We start from the raw sequence: 22356 nt of genomic DNA, 5'->3' as shown, positions 1-22356 counted from the left end.
ACTCCATGGTGGGCCGCGTAGATTTACGACCGAGTCAAAATATTTATGGCTTCATTTTCTCCTGGTCGAGGTCCGGGTGATGTATTACTTATGGCCATCTTCCACACTCTCGGAATGGGCACTTTCTTCTGTGTACGGTATTTGCCTTTCTTCACAAGAAGACGAAAAAAGAAGCTCAGTCATGATGACTTATGAGCTCGATAATAAGTCAATCGCTAGAACGCTGCTGCTCATTGCGCCTTTGTCTGGCCTAATGAAAATGTGGGAATCCAGTGGGAACCTGCAACGGGGACCCCTCGGAGAACAATGGTGAATCTATTGAGGCCCCTTCGACTACATGGGCGGTACCACTTATTTATGAGCTGCGAGATTAGAAGGGCTTCAACTCAATTTTGCTGGATGATTTGTGACGACGCCACCATCGTAGCGAAACAATACTGGTTTAATTTATGGAAAATGGAAAATTGTCTGTCCAAATTTGTTGATTTTTGTAGTATCAACCGGGCATGAATTGCTGATTCTCGCTGATTTTTTCTCACAGCAGTGCTAGTACTGCAGAGTACTGAGATTAGTCAGTACAGTCCGGTCCACTGTCTGCCACGATCCCACAATGTTGATCTCACGTTCGGCCAAGTGAAATTAATAACAACATCTATAATCGATCGATTAGCTGCCACGTACCGACAGGCCCATCAATACTCTTGGTATAAGCCAAAGTCGTTCTGAGAAAATCCACGCCATGCTGGCGGGATCACGTTTTCGTACTTTGTATTAATTGTCTGACTCTGATTGCTGCTGGACCTGGTGTAATGCCGTCTTACTTAGCCGCACTTGGCCACCGAGGGAGTGCACACCTCGTGCTGCTGCTGCCGGACACGAGACGATCTTTGACATCTATATGTCACTGTGGAGTTTAATTTTCACACCATTCTGAAACCTGCTGCCGACTTCAGGCTGATCTACATCGCACAACGTAGACTCCTGCGGAGGATCTTCTCTCGAGAATGCCAACCAGTAACCTTTCGCTTGCCAATACCTAGCTCCTAACCCAAGCTCGCTTTTTATGACGTTTATTGAAATGAATTCCACACTATACCGCACACTTTGTGTTCACGTTGACCAGGAACCAGGCAACAAGCGCCACCTTTCCGTGAACGACCTTGCGCTTGAATCGTCGACGGCGCGAGGCACGTTCCCTGTTCGAGTGTCTGGCTCTGGTTGATTGCGTCGTTACGTCAGGCCCAACCCAGGAACCAAGCTACAACCGCGCTGACTTTGGTTGAGTTTGAGACGCAAATGAAATCGAAACGCGCGCCGACTGCGGCGCGAAGGTACTGGACCGAAGTGTCCTTTCAAGGTAGTTGCGTGGGAGACGGGACTTGCTCGGTCTGTTACCGGCTATCCGAGTGTTACCGGGATGGAAATTGTAGCTGGGAAATGGAAAACCTTGTGACATTTTCACGCTGGGCTGGTAAACGGGTGTGGTTTTTGCTTGATTAGACTGCAATTACGGAACGGATGATCTGAGCCGGAAAGAAAGGGAAACGTGGAAAACGTGGAATAACATACTATTGTATGTTATTTCGTATATTGAGAAATAATTTCCTAATCGATTTGGTATCTTCGGAAAAGTTGTAGATTATGACTTTTCGGAATAAAATTAGTACTCGGACAAATATTCCGATTTTTTTATTTAACTTGTTATCGCTAAAAGTTGAACCCTCAAAATAAATATTTTTGTATTTTTATGTTTTTTTATATGATTTAGGGGACTAACAAAGACATCTTTTTGCCATAGTCCATGGTGGCGGAAAATGTGGTTCCGGAGTTATGTGTTTTTAACGAAGACAAAAATTTTAAAAAAAGTTTTAAACCCCGATTTGAATTTGAAATCAAAGGGTACTTACATTTTTTGATAAAATGTACTGATTTCAAGTTATAGCAACTTTTGAATATACATTTTCGATTTCATTTAAGAGGCAGTATTTGTAGATTCTGCTCGGTTTGTTCTAGAGGTCGTATCGAGGTGCTCCGATTTGGATGAAACTTTCAGGTTTTGTTTGTCTATACATGAGATGAACTCATGCCAAATATGAGCCCTCTACGACAAAGGAAAGTGGGGTAAAACGGGCATTGAAGTTTGAGGTCAAAAAAACTTGAAAAATCATAAAATTGCTCGCATTTCCGTAAAACTTCATCAATTCCAACTCTCTTAGATGCATTCGAATGGTCTTTTGAAGCCCTTCAAAATGTGCTATAGACATCCAGGATTGGTTTGACTTTTTCTCATAGCTTTTGAAAATTACTGTTAAAAATGGATTTTTTTAAAACCTTAATAACTTTTTGCAACAGCCTCCAACACTCATACTCCCATAGGTCAAAAGTTAGGGAATTTCATGGACTATAAGCCTACGGTATTAACTTTTTGGCCAATCGCAGTTTTTCTCATAGTTTTACGATTTTTCTATAACAAACATTTTACAACGTTAGTTTTTGCCCTGTAGGCCTCCATAGCGGCACTTTTTGGTCTCAATTTTTACATATTCGGAATCCTCAGGAAATTTTACATTAGATTGAGGTGTTGGAATTTTGAATTTGATTGAAAAAATGCCATTTAGAATTAATTGAAATATTATTTAGCATTTTGTCGGATTATGGGTAAAACAGGTATTCGCCTACTTGATAAAGCATTTGACGTATTGAACACAGGGTATGAATAATCTAACTTTTTTTCAGAAATGTTTTATTTAATTATTTTCTTAATCAAATTCATAACTCCAACATCTCAATCTAATGTAAAATTTCCTGAGGATTCCGAATATGTAAAAATTGAGACCAAAAAGTGCCACTATGGAGGCCTACAGGGCAAAAACTAACGTTGTAAAATGTTTGTTATAGAAAAATCGTAAAACTATGAGAAAAACTGCGATTGGCCAAAAAGTTAATACCGTAGGCTTATAGTCCATGAAATTCCCTAACTTTTGACCTATGGGAGTATGAGTGTTGGAGGCTGTTGCAAAAAGTTATTAAGGTTTTAAAAAAATCCATTTTTAACAGTAATTTTCAAAAGCTATGAGAAAAAGTCAAACCAATCCTGGATGTCTATAGCACATTTTGAAGGGCTTCAAAAGACCATTCGAATGAATCTAAGAGAGTTGGAATTGATGAAGTTTTACGGAAATGCGAGCAATTTTAAGATTTTTCATATTTTTTGGACCTCAAACTTCAATGCCCGTTTTACCCCACTTCCCTTTGTCGTAGAGGGCTCATATTTGGCATGAGTTCATCTCATGTATAGACAAACAAACCCTGAAAGTTTCATCCAAATCGGAGCACCTCGATACGACCTGTTTCACATCGGTGAAAAACTCGCTCTTAATCTTTTTGTATTTTGAAATACTTGTTGAAATACAAGCACATCAGAAAAAAAATTAGAAAAGCTGAGAAAATATCACACAATTTTTCTATTTTTTTTTTATTGGAGCAATTCCAGCTCAAATCAGGAATTTTACTGGTACTTTTGTACCCGACCCACACCCTCATTTCAATGAAACTTTTTAGAAATGTTTTTTCTAGGTCTATATAAGCCATTTTTGTGTAAATGGAGCCAGTTGCACTCGAAAATGACATTTGAGAAGGGCGTTAGGGTTTAAATATTTTTGTATTTTGTAAAATAAAATTTGCTGTAGCTCTAAGCCGTTACATCGTATCAAAAAGTAATCAAAGACAAACTTGTAGGAAATTAGACGGGCTTTTTGAAAAAAAAAAATACACTGAAAGAAAACTACACGCCAATTCTATGAGATTTTTCAAAAAGCTGTCGAAGACAAACTTATGGGAAATTGGACGAGCTTTCCGATAAAAATATTCACGAGACTGAAAAATCAAGTCTGTCGTAAAGAAATTACAAAAAATCACTAAAAAACCTATTTTTTCAACATTTTTATTTTAAAAACCGCTGCATCTTCACAAGGATTGAAAAAAGGAAAATTGCCAATATGGCGACTTTTACGTAAAATTGTCTGGGAAATCGATTCCCACTATCGTTTTTTGAAAATTTTGACGTTTAGACCACTTTTCAAAAAAACAGTTTTAGTAAATGATTTTTGTATTTTTTTTAGGAGAGACATACCATCTTGCATTTTTCGTGAGTCTTTTTGAAACAAATTTGAACGAAAAAAATCGTGACATCACCTTTAAATTTAACTTTTAAACTTAAAAATTGAAAAATCTCAGACAATTGGCATGTATTTTTCTTTCAGTGTATTTTTTTACAAAGAGCCCGTCTAATTTCCTACAAGTTTGTCTTTGACCACTTTTTGATACGATGTAGCAATGTTTAATTTACAAAATACAAAAATATTTGAAAACCCTTAGGCCGTTGCAAATTTTTTTCAAAGTTTATGTAAAATTGGTTCGAAAAATCAGGGAACAAAAAAAATATTTTTTCAAAAATCTTCAAAATTTTAATGAAAATAGAAGTCAAATCAACTTAAAACAATCTATAACGCTTTTTTCTGCATTTATAATCATATTTAGCATGTTTGGGCTGGTGTTAAAAGTATTTTGAATTTGTATAAAATTCCAATGAACAGCACCGCAAAAAAAAAAAATTTGCAAAAAAAAATAATTTTCCTCAATACTTAGGTATTTTGGAAACTAATGATTGCAAAACAACTGGCCAGGTGTAAAATGCATTTCTAAACACTTTGTTCATTCAAATGTTGAAACCATGGCTCGTAAAATCAATGCTTAAACTTATTTTTTGTCCCCCCCCCCCTCGAATTTGGTCAGAGTCGAGGGACATAAACTTCAAAAAATATTTGCAACGGCCTTACGCCCTTCTTAAATGTCATTTTCGAGCAACTGGCTCCATATACACAAAAATGGCTTATAAAGACCTAGGATAACATGTCTAAAAAGTTTCATTGAAATCGGAGAGGGTCGGGTACAAAAGTACCAGAAAAGTTCCTGATTTGAGCTGGAATTGCTCATTGGACAATAAGGGGAGTTGTCCCGCCCGTGTGGATCAATCGGACCGCGCACTGGACTCGCAATCCAGATGTCGCCGGTTCGAATCCCGCGGCGGGCGCTCTAAAAATTCTTTGTGTAAATATGGGTATTCGGCGCCGTCGCTCCGTGCCATACTTCCATACACTTAGGAGCCCAGGGCGGCGAAGTCCTTGTAGATAAAAGGAATACACTAGTGGTTGGTACTAGCAATGGTGGCCGACAGCTATAAAGTCAACTTCGGACAATAAGGGGAGCAACATCCAAGTACATCGTGTCTCTAATGTTGGCACTTTGACATTCAATTACAAAAAAGTAAATCTTTCCCTGTTCCTGAGGGGAACACCCGTGATGAGTATCGGGGCCGGCATTTACAAAGCGGATTCAGTGACAGTTCATTAATCAAGTTAATGTTAACATGTTAAGGATAATGTTAACATTCCATAGGTTGTCTTCCTAAGGTGTCTTGTTCTTGGTAAGGTCCAGAAGGGAAAAGATCACCAGTTGTGTTGTTCCGAGCCGGGATTTGAACCCCGATCTACCGCTTACGAGGCGGAAGCGTTACCACTGGGCTACTTGGCTCGGTCACATTCAATTACAGCTCATAAAAAAAAAATAAACTAAAATCAAGTGCTTGAAAGCTCAATAAAAATTGAAGAAGCAAGTTTCTTACAAAAATTATTCAAAAAAATGTTGTTCAATTAGTGAAAGTCAGCAAATTGGATGGAATTAAGAGCGACTGCTAAACCTGCCAAACATATGAGACAAACACATACACATTATCCACAAAAACGACCCTCAAGTATTTTGTGATCTCTATTGCAAGTTTCTGCTCGGGCCTAGGAGTCCAACGGCTTGAATAAGGAGAGCACCCAAACCTATTTTTATTCCAAGGAACCTTCTACCCCAGGGTTTCGAACCGACGACCTTTGGATTGCGAGTCCAACCGCCACCAGCAATTCCACCGGAGCAGCAGCAAACATATGAGAATTTGGCGTAGTTTCTGAGATACAGCCTCACAAAAAACAAGATTAATAAAGAAATGGGTAATTTTCTAAAGAGTGCATCTTTTTTTTTTGAATAGTCCTGACTATAATCTACAACTTTGCCGAAGACACCAAATCGATCAGGAAATCCCTTCTCAAGATAAAGATTTTTCCTTATTTTTTTTTTTTCAATCAGTAAACCTAAACACAAAACGCGAGCTCTAAACGAAAATATTGTTCCTGAAAAACAACAACATTTCGGTATCCGGGTGAGCCAAAGGCTTCCGCAACTCCGCGTTTTATTTTAATACACTTGTCTTCAGATTTTTATAAAATTGTTGAAATATCGAGAAAAAAAACTAAGGCTCCAAAAGAATTCCAAAATTTAAAAATCAACCTGATATGACTGCAACTAAAAGTTTCAAATTAAATTTCTAAATAACCACGAATACTGTGCAAAAATCATCTATTTAACAGTGCTGTTGCCTGACACCGAGCAACCACGGTTTAAGATAAAAATGCGGAAATAATTGCAATTTATGTAAGACACATCTAGTCACACCACCAACCCCATCGCAACCCGACAATTATTTGAGAGTAGACAGAGAGAAGGATTGTGCGTTCGTCGCCTGCACACAAGTCACTAGCTATGCCCACTAGCTTGACTAGGCACAGTCAGTTTGACGTGGATTTGACTGACAGTCGATGATGACAACCACCAGCTGGGGCGTAGTACACTTAAGGGGTGATTATATCTTCATCATAATGGCTGGGAGAGAGGGCCCACGTGTGTTTGTGTGTTTGTGTCATACGAGTAGAACAAACCGTATGATTAGTGGGAATGGCGGGCTTGTGCCGGTTCAGGTTCCAAATGACTCCCCATTTGGAGTCGTCACGTCGAGGGCGGGGTGGACCCTTGATTGAAGGGGCGACAACCGAGAAAGATGCATACAAATGATCGATACCTGTGCGTTATATAATTAGGTTGACGATTAGCAGGATTTGCACACGGGACAAAGCGATGATATCATGGGGCCAATTATAGGGACTTAAAAGTTAATAATCGATTTGAGACCTAACAGGACAGGTGCAACAATGTTATTAGAAACAGTGAAAAATATGTATTTTTTTTGTGCAATTGAGATAATTGGAAATCATTTAAATTAATTGCATTTTAATCGTAGCAGAAGTATATAACGTGAAGCCTTATTGTATTACGTCATATTAAGGAATTATTCAATATTGCTTTTATTCTATTTTGCCTTCCTCACCTCAATGAGGAAAGGCTATAAAATCACTCGAAAAATGAACTTCTCAATTAGACCTCCTAGACCCACCTTCATGTATACCTATCGACTCAGAATCAAATTCTGAGCAAATGTCTGTGTGTGTGGTGGGATGTTGATCAAAAAATTGTCACTCGATTATCTCGACATTGGCTGAACTGATTTTGTCCGTTTTGGCCTCATTAGATCCGTCTTGGGGTCCCATAAGTCGCTATTAAAAATGATGCAGTTTGGTTAGGTACTTCAAAAGTTATGCTAAATTGTGGTTGTTGTGGTTTGGTTGAGCGTTTTAGCAGAATGCATTACTATGAATACAAAGAGACGAGTTGTTCCTTTAAATTCCGCTATATATTTTTAATATCTTGACAGATACGTATTTCGTCTACTACTTGCAGACTTCATCAGTGTTCTTTCGAGATCTACAGGAAGCCAACAAACACCAGAAGAACAATCCCAGCCACGTCAAACCATTCATTCCAACATAAGATGGCAGCATACCATTATTTCATACATAGGATGACAACTTTACCCCTCAGCGAAGCAGGAAAACAAAAAGAATTGGAGTACATTTTTGAAACAGCGGAAATCAACGGTTACAGCAGAACAACTATCCAAGCAATCATCGATAAGAAGGAAAGAAAACTCCACAGAACGTCACTCACAACCCTTACACCACCAGTAAAGCCACTACGAAGAGCAGCAGTAGAATTCGACTACAGGATAACACGCCCATTACGACAAAAACTGGCTAAATTTGGCATCGATTTAGTGTTCAGCAGTAGAAACAACCAGTTGGAATCCATTTTAGGTTCAACGAAAGACCCCATACCGACTTTAGGCAAACCCGGCATTTACGAGGTATCCTGCGGCCACTGTGATATGAGCTACATTGGACAAACTAAGAGATTGCTGCAAACCAGGTTGGGCGAACATGTAGACACCGATGTCAGAATTGCCAAGGAGGAAATACGGAAAGGATTTGTCCCCCATTTCAAGTCAGCAGTAGCCGAACACATCATCAAGGAGAAACATAACATCACAACTAGCGACGCGGTCATCTTAAGACACATCACGAACCCATCGAAGCTTGCTGTCGCCGAAAGTTTGGAAATTTTCAAGGCAGGCAACAAACGTTTACTCAACAAGGATTCAGGTAACGGCTCAACGTGGCTGTTTAAGCTGTTACCTATACAGGCACCAAAGAAGAACAAGGAGGTAGTACCTACAGTAACTACAAATACGGATACACCAGCGATGAACCTTCAGTCGAGAACAGAACACTGATGAAGTCTGCAAGTAGTAGACGAAATACGTATCTGTCAAGATATTAAAAATATATAGCGGAATTAAAAGGAACAACTCGTCTCTTTGTATTCATAATTATGCTAAAAAAACTAGTATGATTAATGTTCGGAAGATTGTAAAAAGGGTGGTTTTTGTAAGAAACCCCGTCATGTTATAAATTTTCAGAAAGGTATTTAAAAGACCTTTCCAACGCGTCCAAAACATTGAAGATCTGACAACCCTATCAAAAGTTATTAACACTTAAGTGTTATTTATGCACTTTTTGGAGGCCGGATCTCAGATATTTTGATGAAAACGTTGTCCGGATCTATATTGCGACCTGTCGTTGGATAGGTAATCAAAAGACCTTTCCAAAGCGTCCAAAACATTGAAGATCTGACAACCCTATCACAAGTTATAAGCACTTAAGTGTTATTTATGCACTTTTTGGAGGCCGGATCTCAGATATTTTGATGAAAACGTTGTCCGAATCTATATTGCGACCTGTCGTTGGATAGGTAATCAAAAGGCCTTTCCAACGCGTCCAAAACAATGAAGATCTGACAACCCTATCAGAAGTTATAAGCACTTAAGTGTAATTTATACACTTTTTGGAGGCCCAATCTGATGTTATGAAGTCAAGTTGATAGAACACTGAAAGTTCAGCCCTTTTGAGTCTATTTTTGATAGCATTACCCTTTAATTGTAAGGAAGGCACCAACCACCTAAGGGTGGATTAAGTAACGTTTTTATATTACAACCAGTTAAAAGTTCTCAGCAACTGTAATTAGTTCTAACATCAGAAGGAAACCCCAATTAAAAGCCCCTCCCAGGGTATCAATTGCGACAACCGGGCATTAAAGCCCCTTAAGAGGACATGATCGACATGCCAGTAGTCACGGACGGGGCAAGGCAGAGGGGCCGGACACTTGTTTACACCAACTAAAGCATCAGAACCAGCAGCAGCAGCAACTGTCACCCGCGTGATCCCCCCGTGGACGAGACCTGGTGATAAATATTAATGAGTTGTCCCGTGATACCCAGCTACCTATAGCAGAAGCTGATCCTGGTCTAGAAGGAGAACACAACTAACCGGTGGTGACTAACGACATTCCTGCACTATTGAAGCATCTCACTTGTATTAGGAGCTCCGGTTTCTGGGCTGTGATTTTAGCTTTTTTGCTCGGCGAAGACAGGATCTTAGAAATATGCGCACTTTTTTGCTGTCAACTGGAAGGAATGTCAACATTTCTTGATAGCTTAGCCTTAACAGAAGCAATCTATCTACGATTCAGAGAGCTTTTTTATTCTGAGAGTATTCTAATTTCCAAAGATAACAAACCATTTTTTAAACATTCAACTCCATGAGAATCTAAAGTTCCCTGTGTCAATTATCCGCGGCAATTAACCAGCTACCCTCCCTTAAGAAGACCATCGGATGACAAAATGAAAGAAAATGATAAGTGCACCGATTAGTTCAACTCCTTTTAATATGGCAAATTTCTTGTTTCCACATTCAGTTTCCTTCCCCTGGTTCCACGCACTCACGGGGTGGTGATGCGTACGAGCCCCCATCAAGAGAAGCCGAATGAAAAATCTAAAACAAAATCGCACCACAACAACAACGAGGACGCGTACAAAAAGCCAATAATCACAACAAAAACAAACAAACCAACACAAGTACGGTTGATAAACGTGTGGAGTTATATCATTAAAGCTCCATTGGCACCATCCACGCACAGGTTGTTGGGGTTGAGCGCAATTGTCACAATCACAAAAGTTTAAAATTTATTATTTTTACTGAAGCTAGCAAATTTCTTCTGTTTTCTCCGTTTAAAAAAAATAAAATATGTTTTCCTCAAAAACCAAAAGAATTTTTATACAAGTTCTAACTTTTTATCATTTTCAAAACATTGTTTGATACACATTCGCAAAAAAAACTAAGAAGGATTTTTCAAAAAAAGGATTAACTTTTTCCTTTTTGACTCATACTTTCTGCTTTGTTTCCAAGTAGGGGAACAGCATCTAATTCCAGCGTGCCTCTAATGTTGGCAGGTCAGAACTTTAAAAAACAATTAAAGCTAATTAAGAGCGTTTTCAACTGAAATCAAGTAATAAATAGCTCAATAAGAAGTGAGCAAGCAAGTTTCTATCAAAAGTTTTGCAAAATTAGTTGTTTAAATAGTGGAAATCCGCAAATTGGATGGAGTTAGGAGCGAGTGCTAAACCTGCCAAACATACGAGAATTTCCCCTATTTATTTGTTTCAAGTTATCAAAAGTATCCCATTTCAAAATGGAAAATCATGGTTACGAAATGCATTCTCAATATTTACGTTCGAACTAACATGTTTTTCAGTGGGAATTCATGGTTTCTCTTTTCTTACCTCAAGGGAAGCTTGACTAACTTGAAATAATATTGCTTCTTTTCACGGAAAAAAATACAAATAGGAATTTTCAAAACAAAAAAACTCCACCCAAATGATAAAAAAGAAAACGTTTTGTTACGTTTAATTCTCAATTTTTTTAAAAGAAGTTGAAAAAAATCGAGCTGCGTCTTGTCAATCTTATAGCTGTCGTTTTCATAGGGATCCAATCGAACTGTCAAATCGGGGTTCCAATCGAGCAACAAGATCAAGCAAGAACAAGGTCGGAATCAATTTAAAATAATTTTGGCAAAAAACGAGACTTATAACAATCACAAGTATTGTAAAACTGTCTTTGATAATAATCTGGTAGTTTTTGTTATGTTTGTGCTTGTTCGGTACAAGAAAAGTGCCATCACCAAAAAAAAAAATACAAGTTTTTCAACCTTAAATTTGAGTGACTTTGGGTGTTTGAAATGTTTCCCAAAACATTTCATTTCCCTTTGTAGGTCCCTAGTTTTTCAACCCCCAGATCTAGAGCGTCCAATTCCCCGTCCCGGGAAAAAAATTCCCGGGATTTCCCGTAAAAAAATATTTCCTGTTTCCCGGGAAATTTGTAAATTTCCCGGGAATTCCCGAAATTCAAGCGAAAGTATACATTTTCTTAACTTTTCAGAACCATTTTTCTTAAATGCTCTGAAAAAAATAATAAATTAAGAAACCCAACATAATTTTCTTCAATACAAGAAAACTTTATATCAAGCTATATTGCTTATGATATTAATTTCTGAATGAAAACAAACTTTTACAACTTGGGAGGGCTTTTTAAAAAATAAGAAAAATTTAAACCGCTTCCCGCCAAAGCAAAATTGATTTTTTTTTACATTTTGTATACCATGAGATGGAAATTGAATTGGTTTCATTAAATATTTCAAATAGATTTGTGCAAGAAGAATTACTTCAATTCGTTCACTACTTGGTATTCAAGAAATTACAATTTAGCTCTGGTGCAAACATGGGTGTTACGGGGTTAAATATGAATGAAATGGAAGACTGATTGTGGAATGCTGTTAATTTATCGTACAATTAAAATCATGTTTTTATGCTTAAAAAAATAATTTTAACCGAAGTCAATTATAAACGGAGAAACCATGAAAAATGATAAACCCATATCAAGAACATTAAAAAACTGCTTTGTACTGTTTGAGAGATGCCCAAAAAATGCCGATATATTTAAAAATTTGCTCCAAATATTTGAAAAAAAAAGTTGTCAAAACACACACGATTTAGGATTTTTAATGAAAACCTAAATTAATTTCTTATTTTTTTCAATAGCTGTAGCCAGTATGGCTTGCTTCAGAAAATTTACTTTTTATGAAAAACATAATTTCTGTATGTTTTTAATTCATTTCAACTTTATGTGTCAAACCACACTCTCTCGAACTGGTCACAAAGGCAAGTTTAAATAAAATTTTATGAGTGTTGAGTATGGATTGATTTTACTCACTGTCCAAACACTTTGGTAACAAATACTTCTTAACAAAACATACCTGACACCTTCTTCTGATTCCTTGTACGATTTAAGCTTTTAAATTAGATAAATCATACATTTACTTGAAATTGTATGATTTTTTAACATGCAGTCAAGCTATTAATTGATCTTTACGCAATTCTATACAATTTTGTTGCAAAATATTAATTAGAGACTTGATCAGAACAATTTGCAACAAATTTAAAATTTCCCGGAAATTCCCGGGATTTCCCGGGAAATTTGTTGAAAATTCCTGTTTCCCGGGAAATTTAAAACCCCGGGAAATTGGACGCTTTACCAAGTTTTCGGAACCAGTCCGAATTTGCAAACACATTCGGTGCAAAAATACTTCTTCCAAGTATTTTCTAAAACCTAGAACATTCCCCACCTTCCCGTTCCTGAATTTCATTTTCCCCAATTTCACTTCCCCAATAAAAACAAAATTCTTTGCCAAATTTACACTTACACACCATACCACACCTGATTCGGAGTGTTTGGTACGATATGTCCACGTATCCTTCCTCACCCTTTGATTCTGTGATCCATTATAAGAATCTGTCTTTGCGGTTAAAGCAACGCAGTAGGTCTGGCCGCTTTCATGTTTGCAACACATGTTCGGGATTACTCGGATGTAGCTGCATTTATTAAATTTTACAAGGAAGGTTGAGTTGAGTTGAGTTGAGTTGAGTTGAGTTGAGTTGAGTTGAGTTGAGTTGAGTTGAGTTGAGTTGAGTTGAGTTGAGTTGAGTTGAGTTGAGTTGAGTTGAGTTGAGTTGAGTTGAGTTGAGTTGAGTTGAGTTGAGTTGAGTTGAGTTGAGTTGAGTTGAGTTGATTTGAGTTGAGTTGAGTTGAGTTGAGTTGAGTTGAGTTGAGTTGAGTTGAGTTGAGTTGAGTTGAGTTGAGTTGAGTTGAGTTGAGTTGAGTTGAGTTGAGTTGAGTTGAGTTGAGTTGAGTTGAGTTGAGTTGAGTTGAGTTGAGTTGAGTTGAGTTGAGTTGAGTTGAGTTGAGTTGAGTTGAGTTGAGTTGAGTTGAGTTGAGTTGAGTTGATTTGAGTTGAGTTGAGTTGAGTTGAGTTGAGTTGAGTTGAGTTGAGTTGAGTTGAGTTGAGTTGAGTTGAGTTGAGTTGAGTTGAGTTGAGTTGAGTTGAGTTGAGTTGAGTTGAGTTGAGTTGAGTTGAGTTGAGTTGAGTTGATTTGAGTTGAGTTGAGTTGAGTTGAGTTGAGTTGAGTTGAGTTGAGTTGAGTTGAGTTGAGTTGAGTTGAGTTGAGTTGAGTTGAGTTGAGTTGAGTTGAGTTGAGTTGAGTTGAGTTGAGTTGAGTTGAGTTTATTTGAGTTGAGTTGAGTTGAGTTGAGTTGAGTTGAGTTGAGTTGAGTTGAGTTGAGTTGAGTTGAGTTGAGTTGAGTTGAGTTGAGTTGAGTTGAGTTGAGTTGAGTTGAGTTGAGTTGAGTTGAGTTGAGTTGAGTTGAGTTGAGTTGAGTTGAGTTGAGTTGAGTTGAGTTGAGTTGAGTTGAGTTGAGTTGAGTTGAGTTGAGTTGAGTTGAGTTGAGTTGAGTTGAGTTGAGTTGAGTTGAGTTGAGTTGAGTTGAGTTGAGTTGAGTTGAGTTGAGTTGAGTTGAGTTGAGTTGAGTTAGGTTGAGTTAGGTTGAGTTGAGTTGAGTTGAGTTGAGTTGAGTTGAGTTGAGTTGAGTTGAGTTGAGTTGAGTTGAGTTGAGTTGAGTTGAGTTGAGTTGAGTTGAGTTGAGTTGAGTTGAGTTGAGTTGAGTTGAGTTGAGTTGAGTTGAGTTGAGTTGAGTTGAGTTGAGTTGAGTTGAGTTGAGTTGAGTTGAGTTGAGTTGAGTTGAGTTGAGTTGAGTTGAGTTGAGTTGATATTAGTCGACGAGACCTAGGCAAAATGACACATAATTTCTTATGATTTATTAATCTCCTTTAACCAGTTGAATTAAAACGGTGCACAATAAAATAAATTTTTGATGTCAATTTCAAAAGTGGCACTTGTACCATCACAGCATTACATCGACCAAACTTCATGAGAATGAAAATTCCCGCTGATGGTATGAAAACCTATCCAGTAGAAGATGCAATCCTGATCGAACCCACCATCGCCGCCGATGCATGATGCAAGTGGATTGAATCTTCGAAGAACGTGTGCGTGTGTCGAGCAATGGCTGTGACTGCAAGTACAACAACGGGATGAAATGTTGTTACATCAATTAGAGACATCATCGGTCGGTCCCGTCGGCCCGTCGGCCGAGATTATTACTGACCGCCAAGTCGGAAAGTGTGGACTCCCTGGTCACTCACACTGAGGCCACAAGGTGGTTCGGATGTAATGTTACAATCAGTCGTCGTATTTCTTTTAGATTGGTTTTCAAGACTTAGAGAAAAACTTCATAGTTTCTTTTTTCCATACAAGCAGCAGGTCCACTGTGGGCATCCGAGCCCATAAGGGTGTCCGGTCAGGTTGTGACGGCGGCGTCCCCAACCAGCCCGGGTCCGCCAAAGAGAGGTATCTTCTGCCCTCTTATCTATCGATCTCTTTCCGGTATACCTGTCTTTTAGCCATTCATTGAACTTGCTCTCCACTCTTTCTCGCCCCCTTCTACCTACCTACAGGTGTATGTCTACACAGGCACAGGCTTAGACTATGGAGTAGGATGAGTTAGGCAAGCGAGCATGGTGACCGCACGGGGCAACTGATCTATTCGTATGAATTGCTTAAGTAGAGCACAATGAGCTTTTGGGTGGGCACAAAATACGGGATTTGGGTTTTGATTATTTAAAATTGTTTATATTCATTCAAAATTGCCTTCATGTACATGATTTTTTTTGAATGGTGATTTGAATTTCAACACAGTTCATACTCGACCATCCGAAGGCATTTGAAAAATTTGAATTCGGGCCGAATGGTTTTTCGAATCATGAAATTAATTTATTCGTTATCGATGTGCTATACAAAGTAAGATTTTTTAACTTAAAAAACAAATATGTAAATGCCAATTTGAAAAAAAAAAACATAAAACAACTCAATCCCACCGTGCCCATCTTTTCCTAGGGCGAGGGGCTCACGTCGATAGTGCAAATGACCACTTATCACGTCTTGTTTCGGCGGCCAGTCCCTAACCATCCGCTCCATGGCTCATCCATCTATAATTTTAGTTCTCGCGCGACCGACGGTTGCTATTTTTACATTCTCCTCAAGCTCCTCACCTCATTCTCCGAAGAGCGCGGAACTGGAAAATTGCGACCCGTCACGACAGGCAGCATAAGTTCGACGTCACCGGAGAAGAAGATCAACAAAACGAAACGTCAAAAAAGAAGAAACTCTCACGCCGTCATGCGTAAGGTTCCGCGCGCACGTTACGATGCGTTACAATGACCTGCTGAACCCCTCTCGCTCTCGTCTCTCTTTACCCCATCCCCACCAACACCATCAAGCAAGCAGTCAGTGCACCGACTGATCCGAATTGCATAATAAGGTGTCATAGTACGAAGCTAATTGATGTCCCCCCCCCCCCCCCCTTCCCCCCCAACCGCCACACATAAGTGTGGGAACTCGCGAAGCATAACCGGGAGAAAAGAGGTCGATAAGGAGGGAAGAAGGAGAGAAAAATCTGTGTGAGTGCTGCAAAAAAAAAAATCAAACACACAGCCCAAAAGAGAGCGAAACATATGTTGTGCGTCTTGGAAGAGATTTGTTTTGAACGCGATCGAGTGATCGTGAGAGGGTAAGAGAGATATTGGAAGGGCTCTCAGCGCGAGGAAGAGCGGGAGTTAAGCGGGTTAGCGTGGTTCACAATGAAGAACAACAAAATCTTCAAAAAAATATTTGGAACAAAATTTACACAACATGTTGAATAATTGTATTATTTCCTGTGGGAAATTGGATTGTGTCTTAGAAGCCTCAATTATCCGAAGTTTCGATTATAGAGCGGATTTGTAAATTCGAATTTCGCTACTTCGAATGTCCGCTAATTCGAATGCTCGCTATTTCGAACGTACAGTTAAACCTCGCATAGTGCGCAGGCATTACGCTTTGTATTTCTTCGATTATTCTAAAACGACATAATATTTTTGCAATCTTTTTTAAGCTAATTGTAGATTGGAACAAGACAAACAAGTTGCTTCAAAAAGATTGCAAAAATATTATGTCGTTTTAGAGTAATCGAAGAAATACAAAGCGTAACGCCTGCGTACTATGCGAGGTTTAACTGTATTCGAATTAAAAAAACACTTAACCGTCAAAACCAGTTGTCAAACTGATGTTGACGTTTAAACATCATTGTTCGGCGATTTCCGAACACGTGGTTTCAACAGCCGGTCCCTAAGATGACAGTCGTGAGTTGCGCGTATACACCCACAGATGGCCAGTGGGCATCGTCGGAGTCCACCCATTAAATACGCAACTCAAAGTTTGCATGGGAAACTTTTTTTTCGTGACGGCTTTCGCGGCACGCTCACTTCAACTGTTCTAGACTAATATTTGAACGTGGCGTATCTCTAAACAAGTTTTTTAAGAAAATGATTCCAGCCTGCATATTTTGTCGTTTTAAACCGAAACAAGACAAAAACTATATTTGTTTAAACTATTCGCCATTTTAAAAATGTTGGCTACATAATATCGAAGGCCGCCATCTTAGGCCCACTGGGCCCACAAAAAGAGGTACGCTCAGTTTGTATGGGAGCTGTCAACATACTCCCGGGCTGGGTTTCAAGCTTTTGACTGCTGTCACCCAGTTAACTCAATCGGAATTCTGAAACGGATTTCAATTTGAATCGTTTACGTATTCCGCTTCAAACGCAACAACCGATTCCGTGTACGTACCGGTTGTTGCGTTTGAAACGGAATACGTAAATGATTCGAATTGAATTCCGTTCGTTCCAATGAGCAAATTTGGATTCGCTCATTCGAATGCAGTTCCATTCGAATTAGCGAATCCATATCTGAAGGTTTGGATAGGTTTACTGCCCATGCTCGCAAAAATGTCCCATATCTTTTCACCCCAACCAAACCCCAACTGTACCTACACAACAAAGAACAAATTCGAAATCGACTAATCGACTGCTCAAATTTGGCAAAGCTGTTGCTACTGTCAAAACGTGCAAGAATCCCGAAACTCAGCAACCACCCCTTCTTTTTTGGTACTGCCCCGAAGTTTTGGCGATTTTCGTCAATTTTTCACCCAAACGGCGGTCGCATGATTTTGATGCATGGCGGGATGAAAGTATATCAGAATCTGCATGAAAACTGTCCTCATGCATTTTTTGCGATATAGGGGCATGACATTTTTGCCCGTTACCGACAATTATCGACATTACCGACGGCTTTTTGTTGTATTACACAAAAAAACCCTTAACTGATCGAGGATTGAACCACCAACTTTTTGGTTATCGATCCGACACGCTACCACCGCGCCATGGACGCTTGATGAAATGTGATTGAAAGAGCACCAACATATTCTTCTCTTTTGAGTGTTGCTCGGGGACGGGCCAGCATTATATGTGTTGGTGAGAACTGCAGATCGCTGAAATGTTTACACGCGGGCAAAAATGATCTACGGACTTGCTGCAAAAAATGTTATAAAATGTGACATTTTCTGCAGCAAATCCACTGTTGCATATTTTGAGTTATATTTTTCCTTTGGGTGTTCAAATAACCTTTGTTTTCAAATGGCCATATCCTCGAAACAAAAATTGATAAAACAAAACTCGACTGCTTTTATTAAAGGAAATTGGACGCTGAATTTAATGGCGTCATCAGATTGTCGGTTGGTATCAAACTTTGGTACATTTTGGGCAATTAATAATTAAAATTTTATTTAAAATTAAACAATATCATCGAGTTCACCAGAAGATTTTACATTAGAATCTTATTTTTGGTTGTTGGGCAAATTGCATTTTATTTTTTAGATAACGAATATTTACGATGCATTTTGAAGACTTCTATGTTTAAAGCCTTCCTCACATCAATATACTCTTTATAGGGTTGTCAGATTATGATTTTTTTTAGTACTTTTGCGAGTGAATGAGTCTTTTTGGAGTAATCAGGACCCTTGCTGACAAATTTAAAGTTGGTAACAGGGTTTGGGTGTGCTTGAAGAATGAAGTAAATCAATTGAAGAGAAAAAGTAGCAAAATAACCTTGAAAATAGAAACTCAATTCAAATCTTGAATCAGTCATATTCAGATTCTATGGATTTTTTTACATTTGAAAAAAGTCAGAAAAATTACCAAATTTAAAAAAAAAACACCTGTCGGAGGATTTATTTTGGGAACAGTAACCTTTACCAAAACTTTGGTAAAGAACTGCTGGGGTCAAATTCTGATTAATGACTCCATACAAACTTTGGTGAAAAAACATTCGGCCCTGTCTAAATATTTTTGAAAAATTCAAAGTGCACGTGTTTCTGGGGACCCCAAACCTCATGCTACTCCTCGAGTTTAGCCTACGCAGAAATTTTGTTGATCGGCTTAATTTTTAATATAAAGTGAACATTTTTATTCAATTATGTATTCAAAACTATTCAAAAACTATGTTTCTGTTTTAAAAAAACATGCCTTTGTTGAATCAAAGCTCTAAGGTAATCTTTTGTATTCTTCATTACATAAACAATATCCAAAATTTTCAATAATACTGTTTATGCGTTTCAAATTATACATGCAGCTTATTCATGAACTAAATGATTATATAATTAAAAATCAGACTACGCTATCATTGCAGCATTGTGTTTAACACCTCATTTTATAAATAAATATTATTTGGTTTTATCTTTCCACAGCCGGCTGTCTAAGATTAAACCATTTCATTTAAAATTTAACAACAGTTAAACGGGAAATGTCTCATCCGCAGCATCCGATTGTTTGCCTTGAGAATAAAATATAATACCTTTCAACAAACACTATGATTTTGGGTCGCATCATCATCTTCTATGATGAATCCTGACCAAACACCCTATCCTACTCACAAGTTTTCAGGTTCCTGGCGCTCGTGGGGTGTAAGCACAGAGTAAATCAGCTGCCCTAGTAGCAACCTGCGCTAACTAACATTCCCGTCCCTTAAAATCGAGATCTACAAACTGACATGGCGGGCGCCGTTGGTGGCCAATGACTGTTACCTATTCGCAACTGATCTTGTTTTGGCAATCATGGTGTTTTATCTTTTCAGCGAATTCATACATGCTGTTGATAAGGGAAACACCACTTGATAGTCGAAGCCTGTGATCAGTAGTGCTGAAAGGATATTACGGTTCTGTTCAGCAACGGAGAAGGACAACCATGGGTGGTCTCTCATGCTCATGCTCATGCTCAAATTATACATGCAGCTTATTTTAAAAAATATATAATTCTCCCAAAAACAAAGTAAAAATATATGAGATGAACCACCCTTACTAACCCCACTCCGAGATCGGCTGCGCGAGTGAGCGACTCCCAACTCCCAACTCCTCGCGAGCAAACGCAACGGCTGAGTTGAAGCGCTCGCTGATGGACACACGACGATGAACGAGGCATGAACGTGCTAAATCTACCCCGCGGAGGGTTCAACGAACGACCGCGTACCCAACAACAACAACAACTCGTCGTCGCCTTCCTGCCTGCCTCGCCTTCAGCCGCTGCTGCTGGAAGTTGTTGTTGTTGGTGTTGATGGGCTGCTGCTGCGGTTGCTACCACTTCGAGTTGTTGTTGTTGCTATTGAAATCAGTCCAGGGAATACCTTTTGCGCGGGTCTTGCGTATGTGAGTGTGAACCCTCGGGTAGAATTGATTAACCTCGGTCACTGCCAAAAAGTGCACGAAAACGGTCAACTACTTTCTCCAGAGCTCAGCAGGCAGCAGCGTGGTGGCCTGACCAAGTTCGCGCGAGTTGACGACGACGAGGAAGTTGATGCAGCACAGCGCAAGGCTTCAAGGCAGGTCTTTTGAGCTGGTTGCAAATTTGTGCATGACGAGTTATCAACGGTGACAACGACGAGGGGTCATTCACTGGCACGGACGCAGATGTTTGTGGAGGACGTAGGGTGATAAAATTAGCTGCGATGCTAGATATCTTGTTTGATTTGTTTCAGCACCCGATGGCTTTTATGAAATGTCAGCATGCAATTTCGAGGTGGACGGAGAGGCAGATTGATTTGATAGATTATTTTGTTATGTGTTGAGATCTGAATAAGGCCATTGCAAATATGTTTCAAAAAGTTTGTCTTTTTCGAAAAATACCTCGAAAATCTGTCTTACTTTTATAGAAGTTTTGCAGCAAAGCCGAAAGACACATGTTGCCACCTATGAACAAGCAGCGTAAACCTAATTTTTTTGAAAAAAAATGTGTTTTTACCTTCAAAATCAAAATATTTATAAAACTATCTAAAACTAACTATTTCCAATATTTTGGTGTACAACAGAAAAAGTTCACAAATTTTGCGTGCCCAGAAATTGATGTTCATTATTTTAAAGCAAAAAAAATCTCGTCTTTTGCAACAAGTTTCATTAAGATTGATGCAGGGAATCATGAGAAACAATCGATTTTGTTCTCCAATCCGGCAAAAAGGCAGCATACGATTTTTGCCAAGTAACCTCACTAGTGGGGCCGCCTACATTTGAAACACAGTCGCGCTGCAAAATCTCAATGGTTTTACATATGGGTCATTCCTTCCCAAGTGACCACGCGTCCAACATCGACCTTCACCAAATCTGCTCATATTTGGCATGGGGGTTGTTTTTACCCCAAAAACAAAGAATCCCAAGTTTGGTGACATTTGTTCCACCCCCGCGCCCATGGCACCCCCCTCTTTTTCTGTGATTTTTGAAAAACCTCATTTTTAAAATGCATTTTGCTAAGAGAAAAGTTAACAAAAAGTAAATTTTTGGGTATGCAAATTTGAAGATTTTTTGACGTAGAATCGAATGGCGTACTCAAAATTTATGTACAGTGTTGCCAAATATGAAAATTTAGCGATTTAAGTTTTAAAATGCATTTTTAACCCTTTGGACGAGCACTTACGGAAAAACAGACAATTGCATTCGATTGCTGAGAGTTTTTTACATTAATTTCAATTAAAACCTCACGGCAAACTGAATATTTCTTGAGATATCACGTTTTAAGTTGGAGAGCCCTGTATTGCATAGCAAATGTTTTACTTAACCATCAATTTTCATCAGTACATTGCGTTAGAGCATAGTAGGCCTTGAAATTTGAAGTTTTTTTTTAAATTTCCTAACGGAAGTAAGTGAATGTAAAATTAAATGAAATTGAATTCATGTATGTTGAATGTTATTTGGCTAAGGTTTAGCGGGTCCTTTTTTAGGAACTTTAATCTATTTAATATGGGGAATTTTCACTTTTAACATCTTCAACGACAAAGTTTCCCAAAACACTATCAAAGTTTCTTAAAGATTTTCCGGGGAACAACTTTGTATAGAACATCGCAATAATACTTACTTAATACTTGACAATTCATTTATCCGTGAACCACGCCAAGTCCTGCCAAGACGGGGGTTCAAATACATACATACAATACTCTTTGGCTGAGTCATCGTCTAAAAATAGACGGCGGCCTATCTCGCCCAGCAAAATGAAGTCGATAAAGTAGTCGGTTTCGATGAGAAAAAGTGGAAAACGTGGTCTAAAAATAGCGACGCCATCCCCCTATTAAGACAATTTGCGAATAGTAATTTTAGTCAGAGGCTGTTTCGCCACTCTTGAATTGCACTTCTTCCGTTTTCATTTTCGATTTAACTCAGGACTTTAGCAACCTAATTGAATTGGTTCCAACTATTGTTGACATCTTCATAATCAAGCTTCTCGTCTAGTTGACAGTGTAAATTCCGATGATAAACTCTCTGCCGTGATTTTTCAGGCAATGAAGGTTGTTCCGCTCACAGAGTTGTCACTAAATAGAACCAATTA

This window comes from Culex pipiens, chromosome 1, assembly GCF_016801865.2.
Source record: "Culex pipiens pallens isolate TS chromosome 1, TS_CPP_V2, whole genome shotgun sequence".
NCBI classification, from domain to species: Eukaryota; Metazoa; Arthropoda; class Insecta; order Diptera; family Culicidae; genus Culex; species Culex pipiens.
This window is presented reverse-complemented; position numbering follows the sequence as displayed.